The following is a 6000-nucleotide window of genomic DNA, read 5'->3' on the forward strand; positions in this document are numbered from 1 at the left end:
CCCGGTCGCCAAGGCGACCGCTGCGACCACGGGCCCTACGCCCTTGTGCTGCGGTACACTTTATGTGTGGAGATCTGAGATTTATATACACTTTATACACTTGAAGAAAATGGATAGCATGGGGGTCTCCTCTCCGAAGCCTCCTTAACCGCTTGTCATCTATGCAGGTTGATGAAGCCAGTATTCAGAGCCCACTTCGCATTGCATACCAATATTAATATTATCCAGCACTGGACTTTTGCCCCAATCTTGCAACCAAGCTTTACAGACCATGCTGCTAAAAGGGTTACTATAGACGCTCATTCACTACTTGCTCTGACAGGGCAACAGTGCAATACCTTTTTTGCCTCTTACATTGACTCTGGCCCTAAGCGCTTTTACTCTTCTTTTACTGCATGTGTACACATAAAACGTTTTTTTTTTCTTTCACGGCAGGAGAGCGATTGAACGTGGGTGTGATTGTGCCCTTTATTCCCACTGACAGACATCTGTATTGCATCCTGTTTAATGCATAGTTTTGCAAACACATTTTATTGTTATTAATAAAACTACTTTGTATATTGCTACATAGCGCATTCCAGTATATGCTTTTATTTAAATCCGAATGATAATTTTTAAGTCAATGGTGCCTACTTTAGCTGTTAATAGCAAAGCCCTCGTACGTACTGTAATCACTTAATTTGCTAGGTATGGTAAACAGGTAAAGGAAACTGAGATGATTTAAATAGAAGAATTTATACTTACCTGGAGCTTCCGTACATCTTAAATCTTCCCCGCTATAAAGGCTTCAGTCGTGCCAGTCGGGCTGCTCTGCGCATACCCAGCCTGACCTGTGCGCTCCGTCACACTCCCATCGCCAGAAGCGCTCTGTACCTCCTCAGGTACCATGGCATAGGCACAGAATACTCCCAGCAACAGGAGTGTGATGGAGTTGTGTGTGCCTGGGCCGCACATGCGCAGTACAGCCCAAATGGCACGACTGAAGCTTTTGTACCGTGGAACATTTAAGACAAATGGAGCTTCCTGGGAGGATGACGAGAGAGCCTACAGAGGACAAGAGGCTGGCGGAAGCCCCAGGTAAGTATGTATTCTTCTATTTAGCCTCCCTGGCGGGAGCTCAATGCAAATTATAGCGTGGAGGGGGCGTTTTTACTCACCTCAGGGGGATCCGGATGTCGTAGCCGTTCTCCTTCCTGTCCTCTGAGTCTCTGAATCACTCTGGTGAGATTGCTGCCAGTGATCTTACTACAGAGTTACAGAGCCACCTGGAGAACGGAGGGAAACTTACAGCGCTGGAGCCCAGGGAGGTGAGTGAGTGCTGGGGCTGCTGCGGAAACTCTGGCGGCATGATTTTTTCCTTATTTTAAGGTCTGAAACGTGCTGAAAAGACCCTAAAATCTGGAAATAATCATAACACCAGAGAGGTTAAATCATCTCAGGTTTCCTTTAACAAACCTAGCAAATTTGGTGATTATAACATGTATGAGGACTTTGCTATTAACAGCTGAAGTAAGCACCACTAACTTCAAAATTAGCATTTGGATTTCCCAACCTGATGAATTTGGACCTATTTGATTGAATTGCCAGCGAATCGAACAGGGAGTTATTCGACCAACACTATTTATGAGCAATAGTTTCGGACTTACATCTGTCACACATAGGGCCTGCCAGACCATTTCCCAGAGGGGGTGGTAGTGGACCAATGGAAATGCAGTACAGACCCCATGCTTTCCTATGCGAAAGATTGGCTTTGCTCACACATGATCTTCTCCACTGTGTCTAGGTATGTCTCTTACATTCGACCCAATACAAAAACCTAACCTGCACAATCTTTTTGGAGCGCAAATGTGTTGCCATAGAATGACATCTGCTCCCAATGTAGAGAATGTGATAGACACTGCCATGGACAGCTGGAAGTACTATATGGACTTTTGGCATATCATGGAAACCTCTACCCACCGTGATAATCAGAGGTACTGCCTCTGCCTGTGAAGCATTAGGTCATGTGTTTGACTTTGGGGCGAGGAAAAAATGTGTCTCTTGTTTTGTTGTATGTGCAGATTACTTTGGTTGTTATTGTGCATAAATGTCATGCCAGTAGCCCCATTACAAATACATGCCCCCCAACCGCCCCGGATTGGTCTGGATTCTCCCGATTTGTGGGGGCTCTCCCGCTATCCCGGGAAGCCCCCCTTAAGTCCCGGCCGGCTGGAGAGAGAAGAGATGACAGAAATGATCGAGGCGCCAGCCGCGCCAATAAGGGATGCGGGAGCCTGCTTTATTCCTCCCTCCCTTCCTCTGAATGCCCCCACCTGCTGTGAATGTGTGCCCCCCCCCCGTAGGCAGTATGTGCGGAACGGAGCGGAGCGGTAGGTCCTCTTACCGCACTCCATGCGCACCGGCAACTAGTCTCCTGCTTCCTGTTTACCATGACGTCACAGGAAGCAGGAGACTAGTTGCCGGTGCGCATGGATCTGTGGTAAGGGGACCTACCGCTCCGCTCTGCTGCGCACACACTGCCTACAGGGGGGGAAGCATTCACAGCAGGTGGGGGCATTCAGAGGGAGGGAGGAATAAAGCAGGCTCCCGCATTCCTTATTGGCGCGGCTGGCGCCTCGATCATTTCTGTCATCTCTTCTCTGCCCAGAGCAATTTCCTCCTCACCCACGGGCATTCTCCCCCCCTCCACTGACAAACCCCCTAACCACTAGCACCCTCCTCCCCACCCACTGGCACCCTCTTTGCTCACTGGCACCCTCCTCCTACCCACTGACACCCTCTTCCCCACCCACTGGCACCCTCTTTGCTGACTGGCACCCTCCTCCTACCCACTGACACCCTCCTCCCCACCCACTAGCACCCTCCTCCCCACCCACTGGCACCCTCCTCCCCACCCACTGGCACCGTCTTCTTTGCTGACTGGCACCCTCCTCCTACCCACTGACACCTTCCTCCTATCCACTGGCACCTTTCTCCACCACCCAGTGGCACCCTCCTTTCAACCCACAGGTACCCTCCTCCCCACCCAGTGTCACCCTCCTCCTACCCACTGGCACATTTCTCCACCACCCACTGGCACCCTCCTTTCCACCCACTGGCACCCTCCTCCCCACCCAGTGTCACCCTTCTCCTACCCACTGACACCCTCCTCCCCACCCAGTGTCACCCTCCTTTCCACCCACAGGTACCCTCCTCCTACCCACTGGCACCCTCCTCCCCACCCAGGTTCACCCTCCTCCCTGCTCACTGGCACCCTCCTCTCTGCCCACTGACACCCTCCACTTTCCACTAACACCCTCCACCTACCCACTGGCACCTACCTCCCCCACCCACTGGCACCCTCCTTTCCACCCAGTGTCACCCTCTCCCACCCACTGGCACCCTCCTCCGCAAACTCATTCCTCCCATTGTCACCTTCCTGCAAAAGTAGGGGTGTGGCTTAAGGCCACGCAGGGGGCGTGGCTTAAGTGTCCTTTCACATCTTCAAATGTTGGGAGGTATGCAAATATATTTTAAAAAACACATATATCCAGGCACATCGCCTCTAGTTAGGACATTAAATAAGTTATTAAAGGGAAGGTTCAGGGTTGGGTGCCTAAAAAATAAAAATCAATTTCCACTTACCTGGGGCTTCCTCCAGCCCGTGGCAGGCAGGAGGTGCCCTCGCCGCCGCTCCGCAGGCTCCCGGTGGCCGACCCGACCTGGCCAGGCCAGGAAATGCAGTACAGACCCCATGCTTTCCTATGCGAAAGATTGGCTTTGCTCACACATGATCTTCTCCACTGTGTCTAGGTATGTCTCTTACATTCGACCCAATACAAAAACCTAACCTGCACAATCTTTTTGGAGCGCAAATGTGTTGCCATAGAATGACATCTGCTCCCAATGTAGAGAATGTGATAGACACTGCCATGGACAGCTGGAAGTACTATATGGACTTTTGGCATATCATGGAAACCTCTACCCACCGTGATAATCAGAGGTACTGCCTCTGCCTGTGAAGCATTAGGTCATGTGTTTGACTTTGGGGCGAGGAAAAAATGTGTCTCTTGTTTTGTTGTATGTGCAGATTACTTTGGTTGTTATTGTGCATAAATGTCATGCCAGTAGCCCCATTACAAATACATGCCCCCCAACCGCCCCGGATTGGTCTGGATTCTCCCGATTTGTGGGGGCTCTCCCGCTATCCCGGGAAGCCCCCCTTAAGTCCCGGCCGGCTGGAGAGAGAAGAGATGACAGAAATGATCGAGGCGCCAGCCGCGCCAATAAGGGATGCGGGAGCCTGCTTTATTCCTCCCTCCCTTCCTCTGAATGCCCCCACCTGCTGTGAATGTGTGCCCCCCCCCCGTAGGCAGTATGTGCGGAACGGAGCGGAGCGGTAGGTCCTCTTACCGCACTCCATGCGCACCGGCAACTAGTCTCCTGCTTCCTGTTTACCATGACGTCACAGGAAGCAGGAGACTAGTTGCCGGTGCGCATGGATCTGTGGTAAGGGGACCTACCGCTCCGCTCTGCTGCGCACACACTGCCTACAGGGGGGGAAGCATTCACAGCAGGTGGGGGCATTCAGAGGGAGGGAGGAATAAAGCAGGCTCCCGCATTCCTTATTGGCGCGGCTGGCGCCTCGATCATTTCTGTCATCTCTTCTCTGCCCAGAGCAATTTCCTCCTCACCCACGGGCATTCTCCCCCCCTCCACTGACAAACCCCCTAACCACTAGCACCCTCCTCCCCACCCACTGGCACCCTCTTTGCTCACTGGCACCCTCCTCCTACCCACTGACACCCTCTTCCCCACCCACTGGCACCCTCTTTGCTGACTGGCACCCTCCTCCTACCCACTGACACCCTCCTCCCCACCCACTAGCACCCTCCTCCCCACCCACTGGCACCCTCCTCCCCACCCACTGGCACCGTCTTCTTTGCTGACTGGCACCCTCCTCCTACCCACTGACACCTTCCTCCTATCCACTGGCACCTTTCTCCACCACCCAGTGGCACCCTCCTTTCAACCCACAGGTACCCTCCTCCCCACCCAGTGTCACCCTCCTCCTACCCACTGGCACATTTCTCCACCACCCACTGGCACCCTCCTTTCCACCCACTGGCACCCTCCTCCCCACCCAGTGTCACCCTTCTCCTACCCACTGACACCCTCCTCCCCACCCAGTGTCACCCTCCTTTCCACCCACAGGTACCCTCCTCCTACCCACTGGCACCCTCCTCCCCACCCAGGTTCACCCTCCTCCCTGCTCACTGGCACCCTCCTCTCTGCCCACTGACACCCTCCACTTTCCACTAACACCCTCCACCTACCCACTGGCACCTACCTCCCCCACCCACTGGCACCCTCCTTTCCACCCAGTGTCACCCTCTCCCACCCACTGGCACCCTCCTCCGCAAACTCATTCCTCCCATTGTCACCTTCCTGCAAAAGTAGGGGTGTGGCTTAAGGCCACGCAGGGGGCGTGGCTTAAGTGTCCTTTCACATCTTCAAATGTTGGGAGGTATGCAAATATATTTTAAAAAACACATATATCCAGGCACATCGCCTCTAGTTAGGACATTAAATAAGTTATTAAAGGGAAGGTTCAGGGTTGGGTGCCTAAAAAATAAAAATCAATTTCCACTTACCTGGGGCTTCCTCCAGCCCGTGGCAGGCAGGAGGTGCCCTCGCCGCCGCTCCGCAGGCTCCCGGTGGCCGACCCGACCTGGCCAGGCCGGCTGCCAGGTCGGGCTCTTCTGCGCTCCAAGGCCCGGCACTTCTGCGTCCCACGCCGGCGCGCTGACGTCATCGGACGTCCGCCGGGCTGTACTGCGCAGGCGCAGTAGCTCTGCGCCTGCGCAGTACAGCCCGGCGGACGTCCGATGATGTCAGCGCGCCGGCGTGGGACGCAGAAGTGTCGGGCCTTGGAGCGCAGAAGAGCCCGACCTGGCAGCCGGCCTGGCCAGGTCGGGTCGGCCACCGGAGACCACCGGGAGGCTGCGGAGCGGCGGCGAG

The sequence above is a fragment of the Hyperolius riggenbachi genome, chromosome 7 (assembly GCF_040937935.1).
Source record: "Hyperolius riggenbachi isolate aHypRig1 chromosome 7, aHypRig1.pri, whole genome shotgun sequence".
Classification (NCBI taxonomy): domain Eukaryota; kingdom Metazoa; phylum Chordata; class Amphibia; order Anura; family Hyperoliidae; genus Hyperolius; species Hyperolius riggenbachi.